The sequence below is a fragment of the Pyxicephalus adspersus genome, chromosome 9, assembly GCF_032062135.1.
Source record: "Pyxicephalus adspersus chromosome 9, UCB_Pads_2.0, whole genome shotgun sequence".
Classification (NCBI taxonomy): domain Eukaryota; kingdom Metazoa; phylum Chordata; class Amphibia; order Anura; family Pyxicephalidae; genus Pyxicephalus; species Pyxicephalus adspersus.
The window spans coordinates 3,836,724-3,851,247 of NC_092866.1; the positions used below are offsets into that span (position 1 = coordinate 3,836,724).

General features: G+C 39.2%; 1 long non-coding RNA gene across 1 annotated transcript; it reads left to right on the forward strand.

Moving 5' to 3' along the window:
• Window positions 1-1,306: 1,306 nt before the first annotated feature.
• Window positions 1,307-14,231, forward strand: LOC140338185 (uncharacterized). Its single transcript, XR_011922206.1, has 3 exons — window positions 1,307-1,531; window positions 4,144-4,277; window positions 14,114-14,231. It is a non-coding gene; the product is annotated as an uncharacterized lncRNA (long non-coding RNA).
• Window positions 14,232-14,524: the final 293 nt, after the last annotated feature.

Below are 14,524 nucleotides of genomic sequence, written 5' to 3' on the forward strand. Positions count from 1 at the left end.
AATCAGCCGAGCAGAAGTGGTATCACTGAACAGTTCCATTTCATTATTTATGATTAGTCATTATTCTTTATTCCGTCTTAAACCGAACCTGCTTATATTTTGCCTTCCCTGCCCCCCACAATCACCAATATTTCTAAGATTTTATGGAGGCTTAGGGTTCCTCAAGAGATTGCTAAGGGTTCCATGATGCATCTCAGGTCAGTTACCACTGAATCCAAATTCAGAGAAGGGATGAGGGATTAGATAATGTCTTCTAGCCAGAAAATGAGGTGGCTGTATTTGACTTGCTGCAGCTTCTATTGCACATTATGAGAAGCTCACAGTGAGCCGTGAAATCTCAATGAGCATTTTTAGTCTAGGAGAGGAGTCGGTACAAATGTGCAAGACAATTTAGCAAAAAATGACACAAAGTCCATTCTTTGCATTATCCAATTCCCTCAATGCACCATACGACCAGGGTGTTACATCACAATGTAAAGGATACCTGTCATGAGAGCAACATGGAGGCTTCTGAAAATGTTGTTTTGCCTTTGCTTGTCTCTGGAATTACAGTATATGAAAAGCAAAAGGTTTCTTTATCTACTTTGGATAAAGCAATGAAATGGTAAAGCTCCAAAAAGTTTTAATTGTTGTGCCCCCAGTAAGAGATCGCCCCTTTCTATTTGTTCTGGTCACCATTGATACAGAATTTGTTGTCATCAAAATAGGGGGTGAGGGGAAATCCTCCAATGGGGACACATTATTGTAAAAAAAAAAAAAAAATGGGGTCCTAGTTGTTCCCTATTCAATATGCAATAAAAATGTTTGTGCATTACATGCGATTAATCATCTCCAGATACTGCATTGGGACAAGTGAAGTCAGAGTAAGGCCATAACGCATCACTACTGTGTATGTTTGTGCTAATAAAGCCATTGGATGAACATGCATCCAGGCTGTTAGCAATTTAATAGCAGCCAAGGCATTATGGCGAGTACCCTTTAAGTACCCTTTAAGTTTTCTTTTTCCTTGCACACCTCCCCACCCCCATTATGCAGCATATGTGCATGCAAAACTTTTGCTTTTACTTTTGGATTGAATATAAAAGTGTTATAACCCCTCATAGTTTAGTTTTTGCTTGCAGTGTCCCTTTGTGTAATTTCCCCTTTACTTTCTGCCCTAGAAATACAAAATAAATGTTTCAACTTTCTGCAACATTTTGGATTTCCCTTCCTTTCTTGGCATAATGGGGTGAATTTTCTCAGCAGGGTTTCACCCTTCTACCCACCATTCAAATACAATATACACAAATGGCAGGTGTCTGCAGAGCCGCCTCGTGCACGCAGCCCTCTGACAATGTGACAATGGAAGGTTTTACTTCCAGTAACAGATTTGTCCCTTTGGCCTATATTGGAAGCCTTGCGTCAGACACCAGGGATTATCTCATGATCATCTCAGGACAGATAGTACATATTGTGGTTTTTGGGACTGGCGAGCGAGTGTGCAACTTCCCGACAGTTACTGTACATGATCTGAGTGACGAGAGAATTTCTGGTAAGTCTTTTCTTAGAACGCCGAGGAGATGAGACCGACCCCTATGGTTCCTTATGTGTAGAAGGAATGACAGAAGGACAGGATGTATTGTTACTGTATGGAAAGCCACATCCTAGGTCAGGGAAGGTCCAACTTTGGTCTTCTGGGTATTAAATAAAATAAAACGGATACCCTATATAAAACCCCATTTTTGCATTCATTCCAAATTCTGATGCAATTGCTGTCAAGCTGCAAAAAATGATCACTTTGCTGCTTTGCCACCCCCAGAAAGATCCATTAATGGACTTACCAATGCTTCTGGTATCGCCACATTATTGGACAACTGCACAATATTATCACATTGGAGAATCTCTCAACCACCCAATCCAGAGTAACCATAACTTTCACACATATTATTATAGTGTAAAACCGGGATCCCTATATACACATTACCTGGCCAAAGACAGTCCCAGTGGAGGGCAGTGTCATAATCTGGGGTGCCTGTGGGAGCAGTGTTATGATCTGGGGTGTCTGTGGGGGCAGTGTTATGATCTGGGGTACCTGTGGGGGCAGTGTTATGGGGGAAGTATCACACAATAGGAGGGGGATATGGAATGGTGGGAAGTAGTGAGGGTTTAGGAGACAGAAGAAGACGGGTAGGTGAGGTTGAAGCGTTGGGTTTGTGCGCTCTTTTAAATGAGCAGAAAGAAGGAGCAAGCTGAATAGGACGAGGAAGACCATTCCAGAGAGTCGGGGCAGCTCTAGAAAAGTCTTGGAGCCGTGCGCGTGAGGAGGTTATGAGTGAGGAAGTCATTAGTGGGTCATTGGAGGAGCGGAGAGAGCAGCTAGGGGGGGATTTATCTATAAGGTCAGAAAGGTAAGTGGGACAAGAACCGTGGAGGGATTTGAAGGCAAAGCACAGGAGCTGAAGGAATTAGGTTTTAAATGATGAAATTGTGAAATGGAAGCCAATGAAGAGATTTACAAAGAGAAGCAAAATTGATCCAGGAGGTTCTAACCGTTCAACACTGAATCCAGAACTGAAAAGAAAAACAAACTTTAGGCTTTACAATCTTTATTATCATTAAAACAGTGCAACCAAAACTGGAAAGAGGAAGGGACTTTAAAGGTATAATTGATTCTATGTTGTACTGACTAGTGCTATACAACAACAATTGCATCCATATTGTGTTCTCAAAACAACTTTAATAAAATATTATTTAAAAAAACTTTCCACAGATTTGTATTTGTGTTATCTCGATTACATTTACATATCAGACTTTTCCTCGACGCGTTTCTTGACTTTGGTCACTTCTTCAGGAGGAATATAAAGTCTGATCTATAAATACAACGATACTTAATTAGAATCATACAAATATGTACAACCTCATTAATATACAAATAATTTATTATATTCATTATTTTCATACACATCTATTTAATCCAATGGAATCAAGCTCCTTTCTGGGTAGTCCAGTGTACATGGGGGAAGAAGAGGAAAAACACTTGTTACATGCAATTATTATCATTATAAAATTCACCTTGACATTTAAAGTTTTTCTTAGAATAATGCCTAGTGATCCTGCTGAATGAGTTTTTGTTTGAGCACTTCCTGTTATAGTGTGACAACTCTTACTTTCTGCCTCTGAAATTGGCTCCAGCGTTGTCACCGCATCATTGTCACCTCTGATTACAGCTACAAGCAGCCAACACACATTTTGCAGATATGATTCCCTGTTATCAGTGTCCTTTATCTAGTTCTGGGGAATAATGTGCAGTTCATGCTGGAACAAGACATTTACGTAGGAAGGAGCTGGGCAAGGCTGCAGGTGACTGCAAGAACTGGCATGGAATGAAACAAAACAAAAAGCACAATATTTTATCATGTTTGTGATTCAGATTGCCGAAACAAATGTCTGGCCCATTCACACACAATATCACAATGCATGGTGACGGACAGACATAACACGCATTGCTGCATTGTTCATTTTTATTGGCTGCCCAAACATTTCCATCCTGCACCTACTAACATCACAGCAGACCAGCATCAAGCTTTTTATGTTTCAAACATTTTATCCCCCTTTATATTATGTAATTGTTACATTGTATCAAGCATGCGATTTACAATGCAGAAATCATTTCCACAACAAAATCCCCACAAACCACACACACAATAAACACAGTCACACACCCACAGCAAGGATGTCGAAATTTACAACACAAAATAAGTGATCTCATGTGCACATGTCCTTCGGCTGATCTTATTATTTTTTTTTTTTGAATGGAAAGATATCACTTTGGTGCGGTCCCATAAATGCCATAGGGTGAATCTGACATTTAAAGGAATAGCAAATCCCCCAGTTTCTATGAATCTTTTAATATTATTATTAATAAACAGGGTTTTTTATAGCGGCAACATATTGCACAGCGCTGTACATTAAAATGGGATTGCAAATGACAGAGAAATACAGACAGTGACACAGGAGGAGTAGAGAAACCTGCCCCGAAGAGCTTACAATCTAGGAGACGTTCAGTATATAAATCAAACCTTGTCTACTAATCATAGTGCTTTATTTAATCTGTTGAATGATCACATTCATATAAATAAATATAATATTCCTTTTTGGTTTTAGTGAATACTTCTTGCTGGCTTGGTATCAAATTTGCTTCCATCAATGTTTATTACCGGGCATCGGCTCTTTTGGTGCATTTGGTAACCGTTCTAGTGAGAGGAGAAAATTCTTACTGACTGTAAAAAATTGGATTAGTAAGTTTGATTTATTTTGTGTCTTTTGTTAAATGTAAATTATTTTTAAAAATTATTCATTATTCGAGAATTTACTAAAAATAACTTTCAGGTCTCATGGTAATTTCCTGAGGAAGCAGATAGAGTCTCCATGAAACGCGTTGAAGTATATTTCTATCGAGAACTAATCAACCATGTTCAAATATTTAATGAATTGTTTTAATATGTAATTGTTTAAAAAAAGGTTGATGGTACAAATCTCGTATAAATCTTATATGCCTGAAAAGTCCCTTAAAAAATACATTTTTGACAATTACAAGGGATGTAAAATAAGCAATAAGATAATTGGTGAAGTAACAACGCACTACCAAAGGGAAAAGAATGTTTGAATATTTTGTATTATCATGGACTTTTTTGTGGAATACATATGATCTGTTGTCCATGAATATTCTGCATTCTTGTTTCCAGATGGCAGATGGGATTTTTTAGTTGTGTTTCAGTCTGTCCTCATATTATTATTATTACACAGTTTTTTTATAGCACCGACATATTATGCAGCGCTGTACAAAGTCCATAGTCATGTCACTAGCTGTCCCTCAAAGGAGCTCACAATCTAATGTCCTTACCATAGTCATATAGCATTGCCACACAGTATAAGGTCAATATGGGGGGATGCCAATTAAACTAACTGCATGTTTTTGGAATGTAAACCGGAGAAAACCCACACAAACACGGGGAGAACCTGCAAACTCCATGCAGATTCCAAGATTTGAACCTGGGACCTGGCACTGCAAAGGCCAGCGGGCTAACCTCTGAGCTCATGTGATGTAAAATATTAGCAAAGCTCAGAGTTTTGTTTTTGGCGTGAACAAAAAAAAATGCATAAAACACAAACACAAAAAATTTGCGCTGGGGTGCTTTTAGTCCTGCTATGAAGAAGAAGGGTTTTATGTCCCTGATCCCTTTCCCCATGGGATGTAACGCTGCAGACAGGGGACTTGGTCGGCGTGACCCACCTGGCCAAAATCAGGCCGATCCTGGTCCTCTTGGGCTATCAATTGCCGTGTTGGTAACTTCCCTGAAGAGAAACTTCCACTAGGGGAGAGGGACCGACCACAAGGCTGAGAAGTTCCCCCATAAACCCCAAAGGTACCTGCACACTTTGTTAAATGTGAGACAAAATCACAAAACAAGCCTGGCGCTAAAAGAAGGTAAATGCATGCACGGCTTCATTTCACCATTTCATCATTTGGAATCTAATTTAAGCTCCTGTGCTTTGCCTTCAAATCCCCCCACGGTTCTTGTCCCACTTATCCTTCTGACCTGATAGATAAATCCCCCCCTAGCCGCTCTCTTCGCTCCTCCAATAACCTACCAATGACTTCCTCACTCATAACCTCATCACACGCACGGCTCCAAGACTTTTCTAGAGCTGCCCCGATTCTCTGGAATGCTCCCCTCATCCTATTCGTCTTGCTTCTACTTTCTGCTCATTTAAAGGAGCACTCAAAACCCAACGCTTCACCCTCACCTACCCATCTTCTTCTGTCTCCTAAACCTTCACTACTCCCCACCATTCCATATCCCCCTCCTATTGTGTGATACTTCCCCCACCTCCTAGATTGTAAGCTCTTCAGGTCAGGGTCCTCTCCTCCTCCTGTCTGTATCCGTCTGCCATTTGCAACCCCTATTTAATGTACAGCGCTTCATATTATGTTGCCTTTATGAATCCTGTTTATTAATATTAATAATAATATATTAAAAATAATAAAATGCAGCTAAAAGTGATTTATGGAGGGGCACAGAAAAATTTCACTGGGTGATCAGTCCTACTGTGATTTTCTGGCGCACCTCGGTCGTCACCCCCGAGGAGACTAAATACATCAGGAGGGATTGGGACCATCCAGATGCCCCTCCTCAGGGTGGTCTCAGGTCTCCTCAGTTCCCCCAGCCAGTGGAGCGATCTATGGTGATCTATGTGGTTTCCAATCATTCCAGGCAGTTCTTTACCAACACCTCGGGTTCAGAAAAAAAGTGAAGGGAAATCCGAAAGTTGTCAGGCGGTGAGGGGAAACCTTCCAATGGTGACTCTCATTTTATAGACAACCAAGAAGGAATTCTTCTCACTTTGACAGATTTGGAACCAAAAAAAATATTCCAATTTTCTAAAATAAATAAATAAATTTTGGTTATATATCCTCCTAATCTGCTTTAAGCCTGCACCTGTATACCCCTTATGGACCAAGGATTTTTTTTTTCATTTCCACGATGGACCTGTTTAATTTGGTAATTACAAATACATACATTGTTTTCAGGGACAAAGAATCAATAAACTAAATATTTTGCAAAACAAAAAACAATTTTGTGCAAACCATAGATAAAAATTGTAAGAAAACAAAAATGAGAAAAATATTTTCTATTTTGACCATTTTATTTATCACTTCTTTTGTACATGTTTTGTTTTAATCTCATGAACTGTTTTCTAAGGTTCTTGATACCAAAAACAAACAAAATAAATCAAATAGAGAATAAAATAAAATATGGCAAAAAAAAGTTAAATATTTATAGTTTAAGGGAGTAAGGATTATGGCAACTATGAGATGATAAGGAATGTATTTTTTTGCCATATGCAGATTTTAATGTCACACCTACATATGAATGAAGCCATACCTAAAGTATAATAATACATTGTTACTTTGTGTTGCAAATTGGCAGCTCCTCTAGCTATGTAATGCAATGCAATTCCCAGCTGTCAAAATGACAGCCAGTATTTGCTGGAGGAGTGGTGTTGGATGCAAAAGATGCATTTTTTCTCAGAGTCTATTTCTTATGTTAACTAAACTCTTCATTTATTAGATAGAGCGAGGAAAGGATAAAATTTCTGCCAGTTTTTTTTTTTTTTTTGTATTTCCCTCTGCTTTGAAGGTGCAGTTGTCATCAGAAAAGGAAAGCCCAGACAACAATAAAAATGATTTAACTGTCCCCACTTTGCAAAAATGTGTTTTTGTCTGTGTCCAGGCAAGAAAGATTTCTCATTGTTTTCCTTCCAAATAAGGACACAGACAACAATAGAAATGTGAGCGTCTCCCAACCTTTCACAAAACACAAAAAGCGAAATACACTAAAAACTAAATCATTTGTTAAAATGATCATCTTTAAATAAAAAAAAAATGAATAAAATGTATTCAAAACTATCATTGTTTCCCCTAAAATGCAAATTCCACTCCCCAACTTTCACCGAGTGAATGAAGATTTCCTGCAGAATCGGTGTTTAGCTATAGAGGGAAACGATGCCAATGTGTTCTGAGAACTGTGAATTTATTTTCTCCCCTCTGTAAAGATTTGGCGTTTCTTTTATTTAAAGCAGCAATAAATTCTAAGGGAAATATTTAAGGTTCGGACGACGTTATTGTACAATCGCTAACATTCCGGATTGGAAATTTGGCACTCAGCAAATTCTTTATCCATCCGACTCAGAACAAGCCAAAAACATTGTGTTAGTGTGATAACCGGCAACTGTTCAGTATAACTTTGTCATTGACCGCCGTACAACGGACTGATTGCCGAATGGTATTGTATACAGTAATAAAGGAGGAAAAGGAAGACAGTAGGGGATTTGTATGCAAGGTATAAAATTGTATTGATATTGTGAAAGTACACAAAGTGTCACATAGTATTACATATATGAAGTGTTGGTGATCCCAGTTCCCTTTTAATGGTGGAGCCTGTGGGGATATCTAGACACACAATATTTCACTATTCACAATTGCAGAGTCCATAAAGTAATTTATGTAAAAAAAAATTTAACGCGTTTCGCCCACTTGGGATTCCTCGGGGGAGAGTATGAGACATAAATGAAATGGTTTTATTCCATGAGATAAACTTTAGGGGTAAAGTTGGGAAAATCATGCCAGCTTTGACTGAGCCTGAGTCACCCATCATGATCCCATCAAGATTTGATGTTTTACTAAATTATGTTGGAGGACTGTTGTACTAATGCCAGGTCTTCCCCCAAAATGATCACAAGCCATGATATCAAGGGGCTAAATTCTGGCATCTCTACAAAGCTTAGGCGTGATAAAAGGGCATTTTGATACCCATGGTGTCCTGTCATGGGCTCAACCACAGTCCCAGCTATCCCCATTCAAGTGAAGAGGAGCAGAAGAGAACCATTTGTGCATATGGCTGCAGCACATCGCGGCACAACAACGAGCCGCTTTTGGATGTATGATTGTTTTTTGGGATTTGTGTCGCGACCGCAGCAACAAGAATGTGTTTGCCTGTGGTGCACTTTGTCTTTCTTGGCCACACAGAAGCAGTTTGCTTTGCCCCAGGAGTGGAAAAAATAAAAATTTACACCGCTGGTCTAAAAGGGCTCCATGTGGCTGTACAAAGCAAGCAATCACAAATCTTGTACGGCCCTATTGATCCAAGAAGCGGCATGCACACACTATTGGTGTTGTAGAAGCGTGTTGGATCAATTTTGTCTATTTCTGATATTTTTAATGCTACAATTCACCTTTGTATGCCTAGGGTGCATTCATTGTTCTATACATGTTTCCTTGTTACAGAGTTTCAGAATTGAGTTTTATCTGATGCTTCAGTAAAGATGGCAATTTAAGGACACTTAGACCCATAGACCTTATTGGGCAACAAGGTGGCTTTCACGTTGGCCATGCTGTGCCGAGTCAGAGATCCAAATCTCTGCTAGGAGCATGTCCTCTTATTGTTTGCATACGTTTTCTTTGTTCATTCTGGTTTCTTCTTACATCTAACAGCTTTTTGCAACATTAAAATATCATGGTTGGCTTTTTGGTGTCCCCAAAGGTGACCACCATTGATTAAGAACATGACTGAGTGCACAATGAAGTTCACAGCCAGGAGCATTAAAACAAAGCCACCAGCATTGTGCATTAATGTACGTTGCATTGATATTACACAACGCCCTTATCAGGGTCCCAGAACCCATTAGTAGACTTTTCTCTAAATCCTATTACTCAGTTGTTGACTCATTAGATAACCCCTGGCCTAAATATTACTCTGCAGTCTTTGTCCTACTATACAGCGGGATGGAGAGTTGATGCATCTGGGCTCCTTTTCTTCTCCATTTCACCGAACGTCCAAAATATTAAAACGGGATGAATCCAGTGCAACACATTATCCCATAGAATATCATCGGACTTATTCCAATCTTAATTTACACTTCAAAAAAAAAACACAAACTACAGTTATCCTGCCTTCTACAGAAAACAATGAGTCACTGAAGGTTGACACTTGCTGTTGTCTGTAGAGTTGCACGCTTTTCAATGCACAGAAGAAGGAAAAAAAGGGGAATTGAAAATGGCTGACATTCAAAATGGCTTCGAAGTTCTCCTTATTTTTGCTAAAATAAGCTCGACAACACCAGAAAGATGTAGATTGAGGGCTTTTTTTTTAACAATAAATATCTCAACATGAAGCGATCACAGTGGAGATGGCTGACTGTGAATGTTTGCAGGGTGAATGTTACCAAGAAATTAATTTTAACATAAAGAGGAGAGACTGGATCTCTACTTGGATGAAAATAAATTGTGAAATATCAGAGTATGCGTTGATTTGTGTTGTGTATACGCTGCTCTGCTATGTTTGTGCCATTCTGCTCCATAGGGTGGGCATGGGCAATTCCTTGATCGTTTGGCAAGAGTTGGCCAAAGCCTATCGCATTGTCACAGTCGTTACCAGGCTCTGAACTTAGGCATCACCCTATGAAACCCAATTAACACCTTTTTTTTTGCATCAACAATTCCTCTCCGACATAAACACTGCCATCATTTCCACATTTGTACCCAGCAATTCCAGTTTGTTATTATTTTACCAACTCAGTATTTCTCAATCATTGCTTTTTCTAGGACTTCCGATTGAGGAACGTGCACACCGAGGTCACAAAATGTTTTTCAAATCAAATCAATTCGGTATATATCAATCAAATGCTGCAAGATGCAATCCATATTATTGACGATTGGCCAATGCAGGTTTGGAAGCCCAGTGCCAGGAGGAGTTGGGGACTGGTTAATCTTTCTGGGCTTTGCAGCTACCTGTGCATGCACCGTGTCAGGATGTAATTCCCTGCAAAGCAATGTAGCCACCATTGAAAGGAAATGAAGATTATTATTATTTTATAGTATTTATATAGCGCCATCATATTATGCAGCGCTGTACAAAGTCCATAGCCATGTCACTAGCTGTCCCTCACAATCTAATGTCTCTGCCATAGTCATATCTCTTTATTACAGGCTAAGGAAAATATGGGGGAAGCCAATTAACCTAACTGCATGTTTTTTTGGTAGTTAGAGAAAGGGCGATATCAGACTTGGCCATAGAGTTTTCCAATATTGGCTTCATCATACAACTAAATGGAATTGGAAGCATTTTGTGCACACTTTGCACAAGGCAGTGGTTGCAGGTCTCGGAAGCAGAAAGTGGCCACTTGTTTTGCAGGGCAACCTATGGGGCAACTCATGGAAATGCATTTGTCTCTACTGGGGACATACCGGCAGCTTGCCATGCACCTGGAACAGCTAACCAAGTGAATTTCCACCTCAGGTGTGAAAGGGGCCGAGTTCTCTAGATCCTATTGTAGCATTATTTTCTTTTTCCTTGTTCCTGTTGGGAAACTTTTATTACTCTTGTGACATCATTACCAGACTTGTAAAATTCTTCAATAGATCCCGGAACTACATCTGTGCAGACATGCCCTGGGGAACCAAGACAGTGGCATTGTTAGGAACAAAATCAATGAATGGTACTGGAGAGGTAGAGTTCTGTAGTCCCATAGGCAAGGCTGATAATGCTGGTTGGGATTTCAGTGCAACAAAGGCATTGTATTGCCAATCTATATGGGAAGAAGGTAGGAGGGTAAGTGGTGGTTTAAAGTCAAAGTAGATTCTATGTCCTTGAGGACTGTGTGCCAACTCTTTAGTAATCAATAATATATGAAATAGACAAGAAAGGAAGGGTCTTTTGGCAAAACAAATATATATTGATATAAGTGATACAGCTCATAAACAACAATACATTACAGTACAGTACTTTGGGGACACCATAGCAGGTTGTGGTCCAAAGCTTACAATTGGGCCCTGGAGGGCGCTATACATAGGTGATCTACTCATGTAAACACATATCCACCAATATCTTGTATTTCTGCAGACAAGTGTTGATTCAATGTAACCGGTTTTATACCCAACGCGTTTCGCTCATTAGCTTCTTCAGGGGTAACAGTATATAAGCAAATTATATGCATGCAGTTATAGGGCTCCTCTGCACGCCAGCAGCAGCACACACCTCAGACAGTCAGGATTGCATTCATATCCTCCAGCAACCTCAGACTTACCCACTTACCCACTGCTTATCTGGTCTCAAAGGTTGGAATCCTTTTCATATTAGCTACATCTACAGAATCAAGTTGCATATCAATCTCATATTTAGAGACTATACCTGCATGCATGTAAACTGCTAATATACCGTTACCTCTGAAGAAGCTAATGGGCGAAACGCGTTGGGTATAAAACTGGTTACTTTGAATCAACACTTGTCTGCAGAAATACAAGATATTGGTAGATACGTGTTTACATGAGTAGATGATCTATGTATAGAGCCCTCCAGGGCCCAATTGTACTGCTTTGGATCACAACCTGTTATGGTGCCCCACAAGTACTGTAATGTATTGTTGTTTATGAGCTGTATCACTTATATCAATATATATTTGTTTTGCCCTAAAAACCTTTATATCTTGCCTTTTTCATATATAATCTATATGGGAATCTAGGAGCTCATTGCCTAAAGGTGGGCCATTCCTGCACAGGCAGTGTCAGCATGGCCACTTATCTCCCCAGCAATGCAAGATCACAATTGGGGGGTAGTTGTCACCTTAAAGCAAGAGCTGACTGCCCATGGAGGAAATGACCTTTATTTTAGTATAACATTCCTCTGATATATAAAGTGCCCAATGCCATTTAAATTCTGTCAGTGCTGATTTACAGCAGACGTGCAGCATTAAGGAAAGAACAGCCATGGAAGCAGCAACATGCAGCCATGATAACACTACAAATTTATACCGGCCCTCCACTTACCGAAAACAGAATAGGGAAAGAAAATTGGTGTTTCATAACTTTTACCCAGAAGATACAGGACATTCTATATAAGAGACACGCCAGGAGTGAACCATAGCAGCTCTGCCTATATCCTAGCAGAAGGTTAGAGCAATGCAAGTTTCAGTTCTGTTTTCCAAAAATCCAGGAAAACTTTTTTGTTTTTTTTTGAGTTTTGTATTTGGTTTAACCCAAAACGTGCAGAGAACTACCTACAGACGGATTTTCCTGCCAATGGGACCACACACGCGTTCTGTTATTACACAGAAAGGTGACGTGTATGGGGGATAGGGAATGCTGAAATTAACAAAAGTTTAAGAAATAAAGCAACTTTTTTTTATTTGGGGATTTTTAATCTTTGAGACTTCAAGACTTATAGGTTGGGTGCACCGGTCTTGGCACAGGGGAATTGCAGATTCTGTTTTACAAAGGGGTCCAAATGGAAGCTACTTCCATGCGATGTTCTGCATTGGAATATTACATCTTATTACATTGATTTTACATTTTTGATTGGTTGGCCTGCAGTTTACCAATCATGCTAATTGAAGTAATTTCTTCCGAAAATCCAATGCAATGTATTAAAAACTCAAAACATGGACATCCATTATGTCGCGTGTTTATAGGTGTACGAGGGGGTGCTGAGAAGTTCCTGACTTTGCCCCCTTCGTATTTCCAAAATGTGGAGCAGTGAAACCGAATTAGTCCTTGGTGACATATAATAGTATGAGTATATTAAAGTTTGAAAATCATGTCAAAGTTTATTATCACAATATTTTTTTATTTATTTAATTTATTATTTTACCATGATTTTCAAACTTTATTATACTCATACTATTATATTATACTGTAAAATAAATTTTAATGAAAGACAATGTATTGCTTTTAGACATATAAATCCAGATGGAAATGAACTGCCCAGGAGGTTAATTTAGATTAGAACAGGGGGCCCGGGGGCCAAATTTGGCCCACAACGTCCTTTTTTTGGCCCCCAAAGGAATCTTTATTATAAACTTCAGCTGGCTCACGGCTGCATTGAAATAGCGCCGCTACTACAATTTCTGGCATTATTCAATGAAGGGGAAGTTTCAGCGGCGGGCCACTCATAAGATTTAGCTCCGCATTGGCTATGTCTGACATTTCAAGCACCCCCCCCCCCCCTCAGATTTTCCTTGCTACTCCAAAGCATGAGCTTGAACGGTTGGATTTTCATAGAAGAATATTGTTGTTGTTATTATTATTGTTACCCTGTGCAAAAAGGTTACCATTGAAATTTAACCCAGAAGGCTACAAATAAGAGAAAGAGGCATAAGGTTTTTTCTTAAATAAAATTAAACATTTTTTTTACCCTTCTTTCTCTATTATAAGCTTGTTCCAGATTGAATGTGAAGCAAAACCTCTTTGTTTCTTTGTTAATTTTTTAATTTTGGCCCTCTGTGTATTTGAGTTTGACACCCCTGGTTTAGAGAGTGGAAGGGATGGAACCTCCGTCATCTTTTATTACTGCCTTTATCCCCCACAGAGGGAATTTTACTTGCTTCCGTTTAGCACGCCACATAAAATCCAGCTGGCGGTCTAACCCTACCCAAAAAAAAATGGTTCTGGATGTTTTAAATGAGGACTGCAATGAGAATGACTTTTATACCATTCAAAAAACAAAAATAACATAATAATAAATAATAATATGAATATTAAAGATTTTCAATTTTTTAAAGACCAGTTGTATTTTTTCAGGTTCACCAATGGCGTTTTATCTAAGCGGATATGAAAGTGGACGCCGTTCGATCAAACCATTTGGCTATTTCAATCGTATTGACCTCTCCTCCCCTCTATCCGTCCTCTGAAATGATAATTAAAATAATAATAATAATATATAAATAGCATTTCTCTTGGATTCAGTCTCCGTGTTGAAATTTCCATCCCCAATTACCATGAGTTATGTAAGCCAACGCTGAATGTTTTGCATCGTAAATCACTTTTACCTAAAATTTGCCGGTCTAATTGTCGGCCGGGCGAAGTCCAAATGTATTCTCAGAGCTGCCAAAAAACAAAAAGCGAATCCCCTCACCGCCACAGATTACCGGGGCAAAGACAACGCTTATCAGGCAGAAAGAGACTCAGCCTATGGCGGCCAAGGGATGGACT